At 32.7% G+C, this 22,816-nt stretch overlaps 1 pseudogene; it reads right to left on the bottom strand.

Annotated features, from left to right (window-relative positions):
* Positions 1 to 21,414: 21,414 nt before the first annotated feature.
* LOC133187684 (uncharacterized) lies at positions 21,415 to 22,816 on the bottom strand (annotated as a pseudogene).

Below are 22,816 nucleotides of genomic sequence, written 5' to 3'. Positions count from 1 at the left end.
ACTTTACTTTGTTTTGTATGTCTTCGTTCTTTTATACGCTACACAAGACGTCTTTGACACCCTCCGCATTTCCTCCATCCACAGGCCTCTGAATTTCTATCAACAAGCCGTTATATGATTGATCGGAGTAATATATATATATATATATATATATATATATATATATATATATATATATATATATATATATATATATATATATATATATATATATATATATATATATATATATTCCCTCTATTATATAAATACATATGTATTTAGAGGGGGTTTATATATCACTCTGATCAATCATATAACGACTTATTGATAGAAATTCAGAGGCCTGTGCTCCATGACATAACGTTCACAATAGGCCTAAAATTTGCTGCAACATCCATCATTATGCACATGGTTAAAAATATTGAAAAATTCAATCATTTCTAATAAACAATAGACAACCCTCTCAATTAATTTAGTATTTATATCCCTCCCCCAATACACACACGAATAAAAAAAAATCTCCAACAGAATTAAGTTTTTTTTGTTTTTTTTTTTTACATACATTCTATGTGATTCTCGTAGTAGCTATCAAACCTTCTAGTTCTACTGTTCAGGGATTCTAGACTAAGTTAAAAGTTTTGTAGAACCAGGAGGAAGGGATTGGAGTGATTACACATGTAATTAATAAACTGTTTTCTTTTCTATAGATCTAACCCCCCCACTACCACCACCAGTTTGCTTTTGGCTTCTTTGGTACCAAGTACCATACTTGTGTGTTAAAAAGAAATTATTATACCGTGTTTACATAAGGTTTTACTTCTTTAGGTACTTTTGCACAAATTACAAGGGGGGGGGGGGGTCTCCTTTTTTGAGTTTCTATCAATCCATGCACAAACAAGATAATCATGGGAAAAAAATTGTAATCAAGAAACAGATACTCTGTTAAAAAACAAGTGAACACAATATACCAATATACATGCTGAAATTTAAGATCTTTTTGGTACCTCAAACAACAAAATACATGCACGTTAAGATTTTCAAATCTTAACAGCCTTCAAACTTTCACACCATTGTACAGTTAAAAAGTCAAAGTATTATTTTTCCAGAAAATATATTTTATAAACACAGCTCTTCAAATTCAAAGGCAGGCTGTGAAGGGAATTCTGAGCAGATGCATATTTCCGTTCATGTTCCTTTGGATGAAATCAATTCTGAAAACAAAATGAAATACTATTATGGAAAGTTCATTGGTGTTGAGAAGCACAGAAAACATACATGTATATATTTTAATTCTATCGTTTTTATTATCAAAACATTTCAATAATCTTGCCAGGAATATGTATAATGGTTTATACATGTAGCTAATATGGAGCAGGCCTGTAGAAGGAGCAATTACAGTTGGGGGGGGGGGGGCACTATCAACCACCAAAAATTCTTTGACAAGAAATTTTTTTTTTTTTTAAAAGTCATGATCATAGTTTATTATTTAGGGTGAACAAGCATATACCGGTAGTAGCTATGCTTTTATAGCATTCTATATGTCAGCAAAATTATTGGGGGGCACCCCCTCCCCCAGGTTCCTACGGCCATGAGGAGCATACCTTTTTATTTGATTGGTGAATACACGTGCTGCCTAATTGTTCAATTTGTTTGGGAGTAGCTACAACACAATATATATGTCATTAGTGAAATACATTATGATTACTATTGTAGAATGAAATAACATTGCATTGTGCAAAACAAACCATGCTATACTATATTTTCTGAAATTCATAAAATAAATGGAAACAAACTTTTAATACATAAATTTTCTGGGAAATTATAACCTATAACATTGGCAAGAGAAGATAGTTAGCTATATTTAAAGTAAAAAAAAATAAAATCAATATACCAGAGGTAACATTTAATTCTTTCACCTAAACAAAATTGAAAAAAAAAAAAATATTACACTGGCATACTATAAAATGAATGTGAAATGCTTTTTTTTTAAAATTATTTAGTAGTGATCATACCCTGTGGAGAAATTGATGCATCTATTTTGATAATTCTGGATGACGTAATGCCAGTTTTATTTATTCTTTCAGCCTACAGCTACAGCTACAATGATAAAAAAAATGTACATATAAACAATCTATAAATAGATGTATATACATATAAGACACTTAATTTACGAGTAGTCAAAATAGAAATTCAATTATTTTATCTTTATTAATATAGATTTTTCTACAAATTCACAGCCTAGTGATACAGATAGATAAAAGTTGAAAAAAAAAAATATGAAGCACTAGTAAAAAAACTGAAATATTAGATTTCGTTTATTTTTGATTGGTATTTTTGATTGTCAGAGGTATAAAGTAAAGTTAATAGGGTCTTGAACTCTTGTTTTTACAGTGCACATACATTGTGCACTGTGCAGTTTGACTTTACATATACACTACAAGTGTGACTGCATCTAAATTTATATTTGATATCAATTCATGTTATGCTGTGTATTTTGAATTATGTAACATGTTTGTATGACAAGAATTCAGTATATTCAGTGCAGATTAAGTACCAGTCCATATAAAAATCAGACAAAAGGTGATACATGAAGGTTCTCAGAATTTGATGATTTTCCACACATAGATTTCTCTTGTACTATGATCCATGTATGTAAAATAAAAAATGTTTTAGTTCATGGTTACTATGGAAACCTGGCCAAAGAAATTTCCCTAGCAACCGGCCAATTTTCCATGTGGTAGGACAAAAAGTCACCCATCTTTTAAGACTTGAAATGAAATGTAAATATGAATAAAATTATTCCTCTTCACTAGCATAAAAAAGATACACATTTTAAGTGTTTTAACAACCCAACACGAAAATATCAGATTTAAAGTTAGTTCTGTAATAGACATTGGAAGATGTACATGTTTTGCATTTTTTGCTGATTCAGCATTTTTCTTGATTTTGGCAATATTCAAGGTCAAATTAAAATTTGCATCTAAAAATTTCAACTTTTGCATGTATTTCACATAAAAGTAGAGGAATGTCTCTGATGAAATCCGAATTCAAACACGTGGGATTTTTGAAAATAAGTGTTCGTTGCCTAGCAACAATAATGGATGTTTTGATAAATAAATAGTGAATAATTGTGCAGTGTTACATAGCAAACTTGTATAAATTGTTATATTAGAGTACTAGAAACAAATTTTAAAGTGATAGAACATAAATCAGACTTCTTAGCAAATTAAAGACTATTGTACAGTTATTTATCTCCATGGCAACAGCAAATTCCCCATAGCAACAAGGCCGCAAAGCTTAATTTTGGCAGATATTCAAGTACAGTGGAGAGAAATGTTTCAAATTTAGTCCTAAAATTGCAGTTTAGCAAAATTAAAAATGTATTACGGACCTCATAAAAGTATTTTTGTTACATAAATTTCCCAATGAAACGATTTTGAGAACATAACAACCACTTGATTTCACTGAGTGTTTGAAAGATTTAAATTACTTTGACCTTTATATATGAGCAGGAGAATACATAGTCACAGAATTTCTTCAAACATATATATGCTATCAAAGAATTTGAAACCATTAACTCACATAAGGCAAATATTTGTTGCTGTGTAACATGGTTACCATGGCAACGTGCCCTAAATTTTGGAAAAAAAAAAACAAACATGTATGAACATGTTAAGAGTCCCATTATTAGTGTTTACAGCAATTCAGAAAAGTGACAATGACTGTGTGTAAAAGTCAAAAACTAGCTGTCTTGTATGCAAATGGACAATGTAATTTTGGTCTAATGAAAGTATTTATGTATTAACATATCCCATGGCAACAATTTTGAATGCATACATGTAACAACTTAGATATATCTGATGAAGAGTTAAAGCATTTTTTATATAACCATTGTCTTGGAGAAGAGTAATGGCACACAAATTGTTGATGGAATTCGATGTACTCATCTCAAATATTCACTAGAGGAATACATTGTGCAATCATAATTTAAACTTTGAGATGACACATTTTTGCTATGAAATTTTTAACTCATTTTTTACGTTAGAAGAAAAAATATTATCACTCTAATGACAATTATCAATGATCTGTATGAGAAATATAATAAACTGTGACATGTTTTCACCATATTTTCTAAAAGGGAAAAAAACAAGATGTGTTTGTGAAACACTGATGCCCCCGTATGGCAGCTTATAGCAAAGATTAAAGTTTCTCAAATGCAAGTCAAACTCCAAGGTCAAGAGATCAAAAACGTTGTTACCAAAAAAAAAGACTTGTGTCAATGGATATATCTGATAAATATGAAAGCCTAAACACCAACCGTTCAAAAGTTATGGGCAAAGTTAATGTTTTCTAAAAGTGGGTCAAACTCCAAGGTCAAGGTCAAAAAGTCGAAACTAATGGTACGCAGGGGATGGCTTTGTCATAAGAAATACACGTGCAAAATATAGAAGCCCTAGCACCAACTGTTCGAAAGTTATGGCGAAGATTTAAGTTTTTCAAAAGTAGGTCAAACTCTAAGCTGAAGGTCAAAAGGTCGAAAATGTTTACACCCATGGAAAGTTCTTGTCAAGATGAATACACATGTGAAATATGAAACCATTAGCACCAACTGTTCAAAAGTTATGGCCAAGGTTAAAGTTGGGTAAATTTTTGCAAAAGTGGGTCAAAATTCAAGGTCAAGAGGTCAAATAAGTTGGTACCCAAAGGAAGGTCTTTTCACAAGGGATACACATGTGAAATATAAAAGCCATAGCTCCAACCAATCAAAATATATAGGCAAGGTTAAAGTTTTTTGCGGACAGACAGACAGTGGATGGACAGGACAAAAACTATATACATGTACCCCCGAATATTCGATTACGGGTCGGGGCATAAAAATTAGAGACATCATATATATTGGTCTATCAAAAGCTTTCAATTAGATGGTGTTCATGCCATCCACATACAATATGACCATCCGTTATTAAATGCAAATTATCTCTTCATCCATTTAAAATACAAACCTGACATTTGAACATATTTACAAGGAAGCTCTATTCCTTATTTACAATAAAGGTTAATGTCATATTAAAAGATCAAAGGTCAAATACTGTGATGTCCTTTACTGGTTGTTTTAATTTTTTTGGCATTGATTTTTTTTTTAATCGACAAAATATCTTAAACCGCTAATTCAATTGTCCTCATTTTGACACATTTTAATCTGTTTGTTTGTTTCTTTATTATTTAACGTCCCTCTAGAGAATTTTTCACTCATATGGAGACGCCACCACTTTCCGGTGGAGGGCTGCAAATTTATACCTATACTCGGCACTCAGGGTCATTGAGCAGTAGGTCGGTTTTTACTGTCTCATCCAAAGGACCGGTCTCCACATACTGCAGTGGATTCGAACCCTCAATGTAAGGATCAGCTCCTCTATAGCAGATCGATGCTCTAACCACTGAGCCACGCGGGTGACCATTTTAATCTGGGTTCCATTTCAATCATTATGTTGTTTTTTTTTTTTCTTAAAAATTGAATAATTTTTTTTCTCTTAAGAGAACTTAAAGTGTAGTAAATGTACATGCGAATTTTCAATTCCTAGGCTATGTACTGTATACAGGGAAATTTTAGCCCCCATTTTATTTTCGCCCCTTTCACCCTTGTCGCAAGTGGGCGAATTTAAATCGGAACGAATTCAAAGAAAACACCATTATTTCTTAAACAGAACTTTATTTGGGCGAATTCAGAACTGGGCCAAATTGTTTAAAGATGTGAAAGGGCGAAAATAATCCTGTATACAGTATGTTCTATTTTTACATTACATTTTACTAAAATATACTGGTATCAATATCTTTTACTGAACTTCAGTAACAAAAAGGTTACCTTTATAAACAGCATCACACAATTGCAATAGGTTTATTTGATAATCTTTAAAACAATAAACTTTTCCAAATCAAATGACTGATTTCAAGTCTTCTTATAGGAGTCATATAGGTCATATTTTCAACTATAAGGGCAAAGAAAATGACTTAATTCCTTCCATATGCAGGGATATTTTGTACACTAGAAAAAATTGAATTTGAGGAAAAAATTGACCTATCTATTGTCTACTACCTTAAAGACTGCAAATTTATTTTTTTTCTTTCTACTAGCAATGCTGATTATAAAAAACCAAGTTCATGTCCAGGTAAATTGTTCAATAACCTAGAAGTAAACTTTCAAAAGGCTTTACAGTGTACCAAAAATGTTCACTTTAAAAGATGGTTTATTTCTTTGTAAATGCAATATCTAATGTAAATTGATACATATCAACATTTATTCAAAATATGGAATAAAACTTTTTTTTAAATTAATTTTTTTCCGAAGGTAGGGGTTTTTAATTGATCTGGCTTTTTTTCTGTTCGACACATAAAGTTATCTCCCTTGTGGTACTCTTTTAATTAGGATCAGAAAAATTTAAGTGGTCGTGGAGAGAATATTTATTGTTTTGCTTTATTTTTACATTTGCCAATGTTTTTCCTTATATAACAATACTAATTAAATTGAAATTAAATTTTCAATAACATGCAGTTGCTCACATGATCAGACTTTCTTGCGTTTGGAAAGCAAATTGCATGAGTTTTTTGGAAAGTTCCGATTTTGACGTCACATGACGTCGTAGGTACGTTATGTTGCAAAGTCTAAATAGTGCCTATATTTCTTTGTAACACGAACAAAAAGGTAAAATATAAATATAAGAAATAAAATATCATTTTTCAGAGTTTCATTGGGTTATGACATGAAGTCGGTACGTGATCAAATCTACTATAACGCCCTTCGGTGTTATAAAATTTGATCACGTGACCGACTTCATGTCATACTCCAATGAAACTCTAAAAATGATATCTTATTTCTTAAGTATTCCCATTCCTTTCTAATCATCACCTGTAAACAGCTTGTGTCAAATTATACACCAATCAAATAGAAATACATCCCTGCCTCCAGAAAAAAACCAACATACAGCAAATCACTTTTTTACCAACAACTCAAAAACTCGCATTGCTGCTATTGGCACACGCTCAAATCATCATTCAGTTTACGAGTTCCGAAAAATAAACATAAAGCTGAAAGTATTCATCAAGTGCATAACACAAATTATTTAAGTTCAAAGTAATTCTTTTTAAAACAAATACTCAATATTTTTAGTGAGGTAGGTACTAGTATTTGCCTCACTTGCCTCAATGGTTATACGGCCTTGATTATAAGGTAATCTAGTGACTTTTTACAAGATCTTAGTTACAGACATAAGGAGTTTTTATCATGCACTAAGTATGAGGAGTATAATTGTTGTGCTTGCTCATGTATTCATTAGACGGATGTAAACCCTATTGGAATATAGCATAGTGGTGGAGAACTCGCTTCGTGGTTTGGAGGTCCTGGGTTCAAATCTTGTCCCTGGCGCCATGTCAAACCTAAGACATTAACAAAGGTAGTTCCCTCGATAAGTCCAGCATAAGAGTTTAATGTCACGGGTCTTTTGGATAAGATCTTTTAAATTAAAACAGAGACTGCATATCATGTTAGACATTCAGGCAAAAAAGATCCCCCCAAAGCAGAGCTGTCTTCCTTTAAATGATGAATGGATTCAGATTTTTAACTACTTTGAATAATTAAACAAAAAAAAATGACTACGTAAACAAAAGTGACTAATTAAACAAAAACATTACACGTAGTTACCACTTACGATGTAAAGACTATATTTTAGACTTTATCTCTACATAGGTGGTAGCCATGGCTACACTTGGAATATGTTTTATATGCTTAACCGCACAATGTTTACTATGATTACATCATGTATGAGTTACATGACAAAATTCAATTGCCAATGGCAAGAGAAACAACAACAAAAAACTCACTTTGCATAAATAGGTTATTATTATAGCAATGTCATTCTTAAAAGTAAATGCCCTTTTGCAATGATAACACAGCAATGTTGCTTAGGTTTAATTTTAATTAAAAAAAATCCCATCTAGTGATAAGATGTGGAGAATAGAATCTACGAACGGTAAAACAGCAAAGTGGCACACAATTTGTTGCATAGGTTTCATTTTAATAACAAAAAATCCATCAAGTGATTAGATATGGAGAATCGAATCAACGAAATTAAATCTTTTAGACCCTATTAACGCAAAGAGCACAAAAATAGGTCCTATTTTGGTTATGATACCGAAAAGAAAAATGTTAAATTTTCCTAAATACATGTATCTTAGTAGTATTGTACCGTATGTTATACATGTAGTTTATTAGTTATTATTAGCTTCAGTTAAAGATTGTGTAGGGCCAGAACTGAAAGCCAGGGTTATTGTTAATACTTTATATATGTATATTAATTTAAAATAAAAAAAAACAACTAAATATTTAATTTTTTAAAGACTTTTTATACATTTTTCCCCATATATTTTCCATGATACATGTATTACATGTAATACATAGCAACGCTCTATATTTAGAGTAAGTTCCGAACTTTTTAAAATGTGGATATTTTGACCACACCATTGCCTATAAATTTGCATTCCACTTATTTAGAATTTAATCTTATTGAAAAAATATCAACAGATTAAAAACTTGCAGAGAGTTAATTAGAAATTACTTTTCAATATTATTTCCAAAGCAACCCTTGTCGATCAAATCTATCTTCTTATTTTTGTTGAAATATCCTAATCATAATTGCTTTTATTTTTGAATGTTTAACCAAACAAAGAAATATTAAGAAATTATTGCTTTTTATACTTTGTGTCCAAGGTAACAAGACAGCAAGTTTTTTTTTTTACTTATGGACACAGTCATTGCCACTTTTCTGAATTGCTGTAAACATTAATAATGGGACTCTAAACATGTTCATAAATGTTATTTTTCAAACTTTAGAGCATGTAGCCATGGTAACCATGTAACATAGCAACACATCTTTGCCTCATATGAATTGAAGGTATCCAAAATTACATTGTCAATTTGCATACAAGACAGTTAGTTTTTGACTTTTATACACAGTGATTGTCACTTTTCTGAATTGCTGTAAACATTAATAATGGGACTCTGAACATGTTCATACATGTTTGTTTGTTTGTTTTTTTTTCAAAATTTAGGGCATGTTGCCATGGTAACCATGTTACATAGCAACAAATATTTGCCTTATGTGAGTTAATGGATTCAAATTCTTTGATAGCATATACATGTTTGAAGAAATTCTGTGACTATGTATTCTCCTGCTCATATATAAAGGTCAAAGTAATTGCAGAGAATGAATCTTTCAAACACTCAGTGAAATCAAGTGGTTGTTATGTTCTCAAAATCGTTTCCATGGGAAATTTATGTAACAAAAATACTTTAATGAGGTCCCTAATACATTTTTAATTTTGCTAAACTGCAATTTTAGGACTAAATTTGAAACATTTCTCTCCACTGTACTTGAATATCTGCCAAAATTAAGCTTTGCGGCCTTGTTGCTATGGGGAATTTGCTGTTGCCATGGAGATAAATAACTGTACAATAGTCTTTAATTTGCTAAGAAGTCTGATTTATGTTCTATCACTTTAAAATTTGTTTCTAGTACTCTAATATAACAATTTATACAAGTTTGCTATGTAACACTGCACAATTATTCACTTTTTATTTATCAAAACATCCATTATTGTTGCTAGGCAACGAACACTTATTTTTAAAAAACCCACGTGATTGAATTCGGATTTCATCAGAGACATTCCTCTACTTTTATGTGAAATACATGCAAAAGTTGAAATTTTTAGATGCAAATTTTAATTTGACCTTGAATATTGCCAAAATCAAGAAAAATGCTGAATCAGCAAAAAATGCAAAACATGTACATCTTCCAATGTCTATTACAGAACTAACTTTAAATCTGATATCTTCGTGTTGGGTTGTTAAAACACTTAAAATGTGTATCTTTTTTATGCTAGTGAAGAGGAATAATTTTATTCATATTTACATTTCATTTCAAGTCTTAAAAGATGGGTGACTTTTTGTCCTACCACATGGAAAAATTGGCCGGTTGCTAGGGAAATTTCTTTGGCCAGGTTTCCATAGTAACCATGAACTAAAACATTTTTTATTTTACATACATGGATCATAGTGCAAGAGAAATCTGTGTGTGGAAAATCATCAAATTCTGAGAACCTTCATGTATCACTTTTATACACATTTTGTCTGATTTTTATATGGACTGGTACTTAAATTGTTAAAAGTGTGCAACTTTTATTATGTGTGGTTGTTGGTGGTGGTGGGGGTGGGCGGGGGGAGGGGGGGGTGGCATACACACAAGACACTGCATTACAGCTTGTGACGGACTGTAATAATAATTGTACATGTACACGGTTATTTTACATTCATGTAAACAATAGTATGTCTAGGCCTACATGTTGATACAAGGTTGTCCCTATGACATGGGGGCCGGAGAATTTCCCCGCCTATAATGACATAATGCCCCGGTTATTCTGGTATCCCCCTCAAACCCCTGTTAGGGGAGGAACCCCAGACCCCCTTCTACTTTTGTAATGTCCCCTGCTATTTCAATTCTTAGGGACAACTCTGTGATACAGTCCCTGAAACGTTCTACTTTCCCACTTGAACGGTGAGCGAACGCTGAACGAACGGTGAACGAACGCTGAACGAACGCAGAGCGAACGGTGAGTGAACGATGTGTGAACGCTGAACGCAACTTGGTGAACGATGTGTGAACGGTGAACGGTGAGCGAACGCAGAACGCGAACGGAGCGCAAACGCGAACGCAAAGTGAACGGTGAACGAACGGTGAACGCAAGATGAACGATATATTCGGAATGCCTCTGATCTTTTCCTTGCATTGAAACTATTTTATTGTATTATAATGTCAGGTGCCAATAAAAAAACACACCAAAAAAAAAACAAATAATAAATAAGTAAACAAATAAATGAATGAATAAATAAGTCAATAAAATGAATTCTCCAAAATTGTCCTAAGAAAGACGGTGCATGCACATTACCGGTAAGTTTTTAATCACACGATTTTTATCGCATTAAAACATTGCAATTGTTGCCGAACGCTGAAGTATAAAAGATATTGTTTTTATTTGGAAAATAAAAATGTTTATTCTTATTTGATAACAAATCAGAGAAAACTTATGATTTATAGAATGAATTAAAGCCGTTGTAACTTATATTCATATATAAATATCTCCGTGTCAAGGCGATTTCGTGTAAAGTTATGAAAAAAAAAAAATTACATTTATACGCTCATATTTTAAACTTTTAATACAATAATATATTATGTGTCATTTCTATTTTTCATTATGATTTATTGAGCAGACGTCTACATGTATCTCTAGATGGCCGTGATTATACTCGGACAAGATGATACAAAGATACATATTCATATTATTGTTATACATTCAATTTTCAGAACTTGATAGTTAAGTAATATGGTGTTATAGTTTTTATTAAACAGACAAATGAAAGAGAGAGAGAGAGTAATATTCAGTTTTAGCCCCCCCCCCCTCCTTTCAGGCTTCACCAAATGTTTGTACCTATATCAAACAAAAACTCTGAATTTTTTTTTCTAAATATATCAGACAGTGAAAGTAACTTTTTTTTTTTATCAACAAATCATATCCATTTGTTTGACAGTCATACTCGTTTTTATTTTCCTGCTTCAAGTTCACACGAACTCCACGTGCTTGTCCTGTCAATCAAAATCATTCGACACTGTGCAGGTGTGCAGGTGTGAAAGTTTCGTCACATCGAAGACGAAGTGCGAGTGTTTCCAACAAGTTATAACATTTATTATTATCATTTCTAGATTTGATTCCAACATTTGAATAATAAATTAGTAAATACATTGGGCATTAACACTTGAATGTGAAACATACTCTCTGCCAATTTCAAATACCACCGCCGGCACGTGTACATTTTGATCTACTATTGTTTTGTGACTTTTTTAACATGCATGTTTGTTTTGAGACTGAAATTTTTGTTCTAAAAAAGACCGTAGCTTTTTTTTTAATGTTAATTAAAATATTCTGAAAATACGGTACTGACTAAGTCACCGATTTAGGGGGAAAGGGGGGGGGGGGTATTAATCATATCGAATGGCAAACATATAAAGTTACGGTGAAGAAAGATTTTTTTCTCTATAACTATAGACTTTACATATTACAGTAGAGAAATTCTGTAGTGCATTACATTTTAAATAAATATTTCCTTTAACCACACTATCAATTTAATTCGTTCTAAAGATAATAAATTGACAGGATATCCGCAGTACTATGTATAACTCTCAGAACTAGTTCTATTATATTTTCTGTAGTAATTGAAAAAAAACGTATTAGAAATAAATATTTTCGTAATTTTGCTGCGTAATTATTTGACTTGAATAATTATATCTCCATTAACGATTTGTCGTCTTTAACAAAACAACAAAATGTTGCAGTGCTTGAAGTATTTGCACATTGCCCTTAGTTAAATTTAATATTTCAGCATCGCTCTACATAGGTACAGAATGTGTTTGTAACAACATTTATTTTCCAGAGTAATTTAATAAATAACCTAACAGCTAAGTTAGAATAATAAAAATATACATCGTAGATATTTTTCCTCATGAAATAATTATTCTTCAAATACGATATGTTAGTTAATAAATTAAAAAAACCTGTAACTCCTTAACTACAAAAAGATAAGTCCTTTCACTTCGGAGTTCCGAATGACAATGAAAACTGAACGATAGGTGAACGGTGAACGCAAGGTGAACGCAAAGTGAACGGAACGAAGAGCGAACGCTGAACGCTTTGTGAACGGTGAACGCGAGCGCACGGTGAACGGTGAACGCAAAACAGTGAACGGAGAGCGAACGGTGAACGCACGGTGAACGAACGGTGAACGCACGCTGAACGAACGGTGAACGAACGGTGAGCGAACGGAAAAATGGGAAAGTAGAACGTTTCAGGGACTGTACATATGCGCGCATACACACCTAAATGAACAGATAGGGACCTAGGGATGTGATGCAAATCGTCCCAGTTTTCCATGGTTTCCCGAAATAACGTCATCATCTTCTTATCAAGGAGATAAACAAGGCTTATGTCTCTTATTTTATCCATATCCTCTTTAAAGATTGCCTGCTTGTTGCTTTTATCCAAGTTGCATATCTCAGCTCCTGTCCCTCCTGACGTTTTTAGATGTAAACAACATTCCATGTCACCGAGTGCAAGCGCTTGAATGAAGCCGAATGCAGCCAAACGACACCAAAAAAAGAGAATTATTTCGAAGACGTTTTGTTTTTATATAAAAGAAAATCACTAGTGTTTATTTGTTTAAACATGAAAATACAGATGCTCATAACAAATTCTCGCAATCATCATTAAATGACTTTTTGAGCTCTATTTCCTTATATAGATCTATCAGGGCGGAGCATCTGTCATGACGTCAAACCTCATTATGACTTCATTACCAGTTTTAAAGATACCATTCAAGATAGTGTAATCAAACTTCATATGTTGATACATACTGATGTAAGCTATTCAACTGTATCAACATTTTTTGACCTTGGCCTTTCTTTTGACCTTGACCTCACTTTTCTTAAATTAGTGTTTAGCTCAGTTTTAAAGATACCATTCAAGATAGTGTAATCAAGCTGATGTAAGCTATTCAACTGCATCAACATTTTTTGACCTTGGCCTTTCTTTTGACCTTGACCACACTTTTCTTAAATTAGTGTTTAGCTCAGTTTTAATGAAACCATTCAAGATATTTTTAACAAACTTCATATGCTGATACATATGAGAGCTATTCAACTGCATCAATATTTTTATACCCCCGCTCCGAAGGAGAGGGGGATATACTGTTTTACCCTTGTGTGTCTGTCTGTGTCTCTGTCTGTCTGTGTGTCCGTGTGTCTGTCCGTAACAAATTTTGGTCGCAGTTTTCTCAGCAATTACTCATCGCTGATGCTTGAAATTTTAACACACTCTTTGTTTAGGCATGCCATTTGGTGGGATTCATTTTTGTGAGAATCCAATGTCAACATTCCTGTTTATCCGTGCGTCTGTCCATACCATACATAACAAATTTTGGTCGCAGTTTTCTCAGCAACTATTCATCGTAGATGCTTGAAATTTTAACATGCTCTTTGATTAGGTTGCCATATGGTGGGATTCATTTTTGTGAGAATCCGATGTCGACTTCCTGTTTATTCGTGCGTCTGTCCGTACCAAACATAACAAATTTTGGTTGCAGATTTGTCAGCAACTACTTATTGCAGATGTTTAAAAGTTTAGACTCGTTGTTTTAGGCATGTCATATGGTGGGATTCATTTTTGTATGAATCTGATGTCAACTTCTTGTTAGCCCTGTGTCTGTCCAAAAATGAATTTGTGTATTCACATCAGAGCGGGGGTATTATTATAGATGAAAATACTGAGTAGTGCATTAGAAATTTTGTCTAGTCTACTGATGAAAAGTTGATGAAAATTCTTGTATGACGACTAAAAGTTAACTGAAAGGTCACTGAAGGGCGATGGAAAGGACATAGGGAGATAACTGAAAGATAAATGAAATACCCCGCTAAATGGTGACTCAAATGTGACTGAATTGTGACGAAAAGGTAACTCAAAGGTCACTGAAATGTTTCTGCAATTCAGTGACTGTATGGCCCCTGAAAATTCACTGAAAGCCGCTTTTCGGTTTTAACTAAAGGATCTTATTTCTTCCTGTGAATGTTATCGAGATTGTTAATATCCTTGTATCATAAACTTTTTTGTTAGTAGCACAAGATGAAATTCTGCCATTTGGTCAACTGAATAATCACTGAAAGGTCTGAAAAGGTGACTGAATGGTAGAGATTCATTTTGTATAGCTTTGTCTCGTTTAAGAAATACTTCGTACGAAGAACATGCTCTTGCATTCCATATCAAATGGGAGATATAAACCCATATTCTGGCGAAAACGGTATATTGCTATATTAATAAAGGAAGTTGACGATAAAAGTGTTAATTAATTTATCATGAATGAATTGAAAGATAACTTTTAAAAATAAAGAAATCAAACTAAAAATTCCAAGGAAATGAATGCTCAGCAATTAAACTAAAAATGCATATTTCATACCCTTTGGTAAAGCCAAGGCATTGTTGGATAAGCAATCAATATTTTAAGAAATTATTACGTGGCAAATGCATGCAGGGCTTGTGTCATTCAACATGAATAGAACACGACAAAACTAAGAAAAAACTTGATACTTGTTGCGAATAACCATCCTTAAATGTGATATTCTTTGCACGTAAAATTACATTTATGATGTTTATGTCTGCTCGTTGTAAAGACACCTTAACATTTAACATGGGTCTTTACAAAGATTTTTTTTTATTTATAAAAAGATGAAAAGTGCATCGCAGAGTCTGCGAATCATAAGGTGGAGTGCTGTCTGACGTTTTTCATAATAGTTATTAAGCCATTATTTATACATTGAATTTTTTACGGATTCTTTCGTTTTCCCGATCATGACAAGGAGGTCATTGTTTGCTGTTCCTGATATGTATATTTCTATTGACTTTTGAGCTTTATTACTGTCTGTTATCTCCATATTTCATTTCTTTTCTTTCATAGTAAAAAGCAACATTTATTAATCATGAATTTCAAGTTTCATGATAATGAACACATTTAATAAGAAAATAATGTAAAAATAAGAAATAATATAAGTGTACGCCAGCGAACAAAAGAAAACGTAATTTACGTCTTTTACAACGTTATGAACATTCTTTTTAAAATACTGGCCCTTGCATGCTGCATGTCTAGCGGCATTTCTTTGAATTTTCAATTACAATGACAAACCACTCTCAATTCAGGGACGCATTGAAATTCACCACTGTCCTTGTTATTCTCCATTAGATTCAAATTTCTGTCTCCGCAATGTCTTATATTTCGTAAAGTTTGACGTCGATCGTGAAAGTAACTTTCCTCACCATCAATTTAACAATAATTACTTCTTAGGTATTCCTATTTTGCTAGAGTGAAAATGCCATAAAATCTCAATGACATTTCTAAACAACGTTAGAACTCTGCTAATGAACTGGTGTGTTATGTCACTTCGAAATGTGTTTTAGTCTCTGAGGGGTTTTAACCATAATCAAAGCAACATTCTATACATCCCCTCCCTGTGCGCCGGGAAAGTGTCATTTGCAGCAAACTCAATCCAGAACACCCTCTGAAAATTACCTCAGTACTCCTCTGCCTCTGTAGGTATTTACTTGAAAATTTGAAATATTACGCATTTTTGTCTGATTTATTCAACATGGATTTGTACTTAATGTTCTACAACTTATTAGTGAAGAAAATGTAACTGCAACAGTAGCATACGTGAATTATCAAAGATTTGGTTTGTGCTTCTTTTAAATCGTTATAAAATTATTACTTAAAAAAATATTTACTTCAAAATTCACTATTTTAAGGAACATTTATTAAATGATTGTCAAGCAACATTCGGTAAGTATTGGATGAATGTTTACAAAGTAAAAAACATTGTCTTCGATTTTTTGGGACTACTTTACCCTCGTAATTGCATGGAAAATTTAAAATTCTGCTGGGCATTATTTAGTTGGATATTTAGGATAGTTTAACAATTGCAGTCAATTTTCCTCGAGACACAACATCGCACAGATTGACCCTATTGCCATAAAGGTTTTATACAAGGTCCTAAATACATGGAGCCCCGATATTTCAACTGGCGATAGAACTTCTATTTTGAATTCTGTCAAAAATTATGCCCGACGTTGGTCTAAACGAAATCTGAACACTTTGTCAGAATGGATGAAATATATGGAGATAACGAACAGTATTAAAGCTCAAAAGTCCATTAAACAATACAAAGAGCAAACACGGACCTCTAAAACAAGGTGCCATGGAGGAATTTAAGAAAATATTTAAAAATCGTATAAGAAATTTAAAAGGCAATATACGAACCATCTGTTCTTCCGTTTTAACTGTGTGTTATATGTCATGGTTCCAGCCAACAAGGCTTGTAGCAATATCGTCGTTGTTTGGAAGGCTCATTATTATAACTGTATTTAAGAAGGATTTGCTTTTAATTTTACTAGTACTTGTGGAAATCCAACTTACATGTATACTCGAGGTTCACTTTCAAAAGATGAAATTCTTCAAAATCACATTTCAGTATTTAAAACTTAACCTTCCAGTCAACCATTTTCAGTTCGATCTACCATACATATATATATTGAATTCCTAAATTTCATAAAAAATCCTTACAATCAGAGAAAGATTGCAGGATCAAGCAAATGTTCTACTAAGCCCCTATCCTTACTGAAAATATTACAAAAATATTAACTGCGTTTAAGGAGACCCCAGACATACTGTGCTACAAAATATTCTAGAAGTGGTGTAAACCAGATGTGGATTCTAAACTCCAAAAAAAACTTTCAGAAAATTTTAAATCGCAAATTTTAAAATTTAAAATCGCAAAATCAGTAACATCAAAACGTACGACTTTTCTACACTTCATACAACCATTTCTCACAATAAATTAAAAACTAGACTTTTTGGTATCAGAATAACTGCTTCTTCAATAATATTGGAAGTCGGAAATTTTCCTATCTTGTGATTGGTCATCAACAAAATTATCACTCTCATTCTACACACTGGGACCTTGAAGTTGATACTAAAGGATGCTGGAGTTCATCATTGACAACATTTATGTAGTCTTCGGAGACAAGGTCTTCCAACAAACCGTTGGGTTACCGAGGGCACAAATTGTGCTCTTTTATTAGCCGATCTGTTTTTAAATTCTATGAAGCAGCATTTATTCAAAAACGTCAACACGAAAAGGATAAAATACTTGCTGTGACCTTCAACTCAACATTTAGATATATCGATGCTGTATTATGAATTAACAATAGTTACTTTCACTAATATGTCGATTCAATATATCCTACTGAACTTGAAATGAAAGACACCAGAGTCTGCCACATCTGCTTCATTTTGGATGTTTTATTAAGAACTAACAACTAAATTGTACTACAAACGAGATAACTTCACATTTTCCATCGTTAACATTCCTTATTTATGTAGCAATGTAGCAATGTACCACTATCACCTGCATATGTTGTTTACATCCTCCAACTTATTCAATACTAAAGAGCATGTTCAGAGTACGATCAATTTTTAAACCGACGCAGGCTACTGACAGATAAGTTGATGATACAGGGATTTCAACAACCTCGCTTAAAGTCAACATTTTTTCAGCGTTTTATGGTCGTTATTATAATTTTGTTAGCAAAATAACCTATCATTTGGTCGGATTTTGGCTGACTTGTTTCAAACCAATTGTTAGGCCTATTTATACTGAATTTTATTGCAGAATGTTCCGTACACCTGATCAATACTTTGGGCTCACGGCGGGTTTGAACGATAAGCAGGTGCTTACTCTGATCCCACCTCTGGAATTTCCAGGGGTCCCTGTTTTATGCCCTCTTTACAAAACTGTATTGTTTATACTATTTTGAGATCAATACCTGTTCGTTATCTTCATCTTTTTCATTATAGATTTTTTAGATCGATCACTGTTCGTTATCTTCACTTTTCATTCATTTAGATGTACTAGCTTAATTTTATTTCCTCGCCTTTTCATAGTTTACTTATGCTGAAATGCTAAAAGAGATGATTCTTCTTTTCTAATGTTCGTCTGTATCGATAAACAACGTTCCATCATATTAATCGTTGGATGGTGAAAATGCATTATGATTTTTTTTTTTTTTTTTTTTTTTTTTTTTTTTTTTTTTTTTTTTTGAGGTATCAAAAAGATGAAATATTTAAGGAAATATTTAAGGAAGGGGTTTTTCAAGTATTTAAAAATATATGGAACCTTCTTTAACTTCCTTCCTAAGTATTACATTTCCAATCAGCACAAATCACAGGATTTGGTTTTCTTTTACATGTACAATTTTATAATCTGTTTTTCGATCCTTCAACCAGCACACGTTTTTGTATTGTATACACAACTATATGATTTGACATATGAGATAAGGCTGTTGATTTAATATACAATTGTTAACTGGCAACTCAGGTTATGGCTCATGGGGCCTAAATGTTATAGGTTCTTAGGTGTGACTCGTATATAGAGAAGCTAAGATTTCACATATATGTGAAGATGTAAATTTGTGGATATGGAACTATCAAAGATGATCCAACAGTTCTCCTTTTGAAATATACTGATTTTTTTACACAATCCGGAGAAATTTAAAATGTATGTGTTCAGGTTAAGGTTAGATTCCTCAAAATTCACAGTCATAGGTCGCAATTGGTACTACTTTATCAAGAAGATCTAATTGACATTCGATTGGTAAATTATATTGTCTTACCTTGCTAACTAAATCAAACATTGCTTTCTGTGTTTGTCTAGAAAAACGTATCTTGTCCTTAAAAAACCCTGCAAATTCCAAAAATAATGTCACTAGTATTATACATGTAAAATATATGGAGATAACGAACAGTAATCAACCTCAAAAGATCATTCAAACAATACAGATCGGGAGTAGAGCAAACACGGACCTCTGAAAATCATCAGAAGTGGGATCAGGTACCATGGAGGAGTACTAATTCCCTTCAAAGGGTCACATCCACCGTGTGCTCAATGTCTTGATCTGGAAACCGGAAAAATCCGTACATAATTCAACGTTTAAATAATGACCTAACAATAAGCATGAAAAATGTCAGTCAGAATTGGACTTAATGATAGATTGTATTTGTTGACAAGGTCATTGTATCGATCATAGAACTTGCAAAATGATGACTTTGAAAGAGACTGTTAATATGTTATTTTACAAAACTCTGTTGTCAGAAAATGTGGCAAAAAAGCAACTTATTTATAAAGTGATGTTGCAATTTGCTTTTGAAATAATCATATAAAATATGGTAATAATAATTGCATATCCAGCACTTGAGGAAACCAGTCCTCATATGTGGTAGCTTGATGATTTTGAAAAAGACTGTTGATATTCTTGTTTCATCAACTTGTATGTCAATAGCTTGTCTCGTTTTAGAAATAGTTCATACATTGAGCATGCTATTGCGTATCGAATCGATTTGGAGATATAAATCCCATATGCCGGTGATTAGGGTATATCGCTACATAACCAAGTGAAGTTGACGATCGAAAAGTTGACGTCATCACATTTATCGTAAATATTTTTTTTTCATTTTTTTTTAAAGTAACGTCAGTAAAGATTTTATCAAGGGTGAATGCTTTTATATAGCTTTGTGTTTGTCTTCATATAATATGAGTATAATCTATATCTAACTTTAATCTTTAGGCAACAGTACAATTAGATAATGTATTACTAGATTAGATATCAAATTTTGTTGCTTACTTTAATTAAATATTTTATATTGTGACATTTTCTTTTTGCTTCAAACATCTTAAAATAAAACCGAACAAAAAGACTGTTTACATATAAATAACCTTGTTTGACAGTCATGCAGATGATTTGTTTTGTAGGATGGTTATTCGGCACATTGATAAAAGTATGATATATCAGTAAGGTACTTCGAATATTATGTAATATTCGATCATGTTTTCTTCTTCAATTACAGAAGAACATTGACAAATAACAGTCTTTAGATTATACACTTTAAAAATTGAAGGCTGTGGACTGTGTCATAATTAATTCCTACTTGAAGTATTAAATGAAGCTTTACCACAATGAAAAAAAAGGTTTTCATCCTTTATTTAACGATTGACACTCATAAAAAGCATGAGATTGCAATCTGGATGACTAACCGGAAAACACATTCCAGATTACATCATTTTTACTTTACAGTGTGAAATGGATACTCAAAAGCTTAAAGATATTCTTACAACTCTTATTTACTTAAACCTGTCTTGAAACATGGTTACTTTCCACTAAACTTTCACAGGAATATTTTTATTAAATCAACACTTAAAAAATCATTAGTTTTATTACATGGTAATACTATATAAATATTGCATGCTAGCTAGGGTAACATTGGAAATTGTCACCCCAAGAAAACCATTGTTGACCGAGGCGAAGCCGAGGTCAACAATGCTTTTCGAGGGGTGACAATTTCCAATGTTACCCTAGCTAGCATGCAATATTTATTATATTATACTGAATGTTATATATAAAATGTTTCACAGTGTATGTATCAAAATGAAACAACTTTACTTTTTTAAAAATGTCTTTCTTTAATCATAAGTCAACTGAATTCAATTAATATCACAGAACACTGTGTTGAAAGAAATAAATATCACATAACACCATGTTTTTAATTAAATAAACATCATATAACATATAACATTAACTGAACAAATGGATATCTCAGAACAAATGGATATCTCAGAACAAATGGATATCACAGTTTGAATGGAATATAATATTAAGGATCAGTTCAAAGAAGTTCACTATTTACTTGTGGGGCACAAAGTTGAAATGAACCACACAGTTATTGAGAGATGGGTATACATTAATTCCCATTCAACTGACATTGGTGGGTACTGAATTTAAGTTTAACAAATTTAGTGGCTGTGGAGATTCCACCGATTTCTCTTGGTTTGTGGGAACTTCTGAAAATGTACTGTCATTAAATATAGCATCAAGTTCCTCCATAGTTATATCTTCTAAAGCAACGTTTTCATTCTCTTTCTGATCATTTCGTGATCCTAGAACTCCACTTAAACAGTCTGACATTTCCCGTTTCTTTGGATCACTGAGTCGACAAGCATAACTTCTAATTGAAGCTTCACTTTTATGGCCTGATGCTCTCATAATATGCCGTGCTTCTATCCCCGCATCATCAAGAGCTGTTATGGCGGTAGCTCTGATGGAATGGTTGGTGTACATGTTGGAAAGATTTTCAAGTTTGGAGATCGCTGACATCATGGTTCCCAGAGTGTTCTTTCCTATAGCTGCACGACTATACCACACCCTGTTTGACTCGAGATATGAATCCAAAGGACGCTGCCATAGAGCATCAAGCTTGGGGTGCAGTTTATCTAAATATTTCTTGAAAGATTCTACAGGACACATCACATTTCCTGGCTGTGCGTACATTCTACCCTCACCAATAGTGTCATCAGGGGTTCCATCAACACTACAATATTTCAAGAAAATATAAATTTATTTTTTAAAGCAAAATTTCAAATGTAATATATATGTATATAAATATAAATATAATTGGTTCATAAATGTTACCTGTGATTCTTATTAGCCTCGTCAATAGCTTGGAATACAAACTGTCGCCCACAGGAATCTGTGTTGACGCCAAATGTTGATTTTGTCATGTATCTTAAATTTTCTCGCCCCCTCCGACACATATAAAACATAACATCAAACCAGACTTTCATCTGCAGGCCACATGGTGTATTTATGTTAAATACTACACTGTCTGAGTTGTAAAGTTTTCTCAGGTCCTCTTGAGTAATCGGAGGTTTGTGGACGATGGAGCCATATCCCTTTTTTTCATGTCCGTAACTTTTGCCTTGAATACTTTTTTGCAGTCGCTAAATTCTGGATCATTGATATCAATCTTGCAAGTTTCTTTCAAGTATTTGGAAAGTCCATACTTAATCCTCTGAAGGGAAGTTACCTTCAAATTATCCCCGGATTTTGATCTGATCGACACGAAAAAAAGTCTCAAATTTTTATTTAGTTGATCCTTCGAGAAACTCTCAAACTCTTGGTTGATGTTTTTCTGGGTCAGGAATGACCGGAATAAATTTACCGACCTTTTTATGGTCCTCTGTGTACTCTTCGAATCTTTTTCTTCGATTAAACATTTAATATGGTCTACATCAACGCTTGCGAACAT

Source organism: Saccostrea echinata, unplaced genomic scaffold, assembly GCF_033153115.1.
Source record: "Saccostrea echinata isolate AGI-Se365-2 ecotype Australia unplaced genomic scaffold, CSIRO_AGI_Sech_v1 ptg000015l, whole genome shotgun sequence".
NCBI classification, from domain to species: Eukaryota; Metazoa; Mollusca; class Bivalvia; order Ostreida; family Ostreidae; genus Saccostrea; species Saccostrea echinata.
Note: the sequence above shows the minus strand (reverse complement) of the source record. Positions and strands in the feature narration are given on the sequence as shown.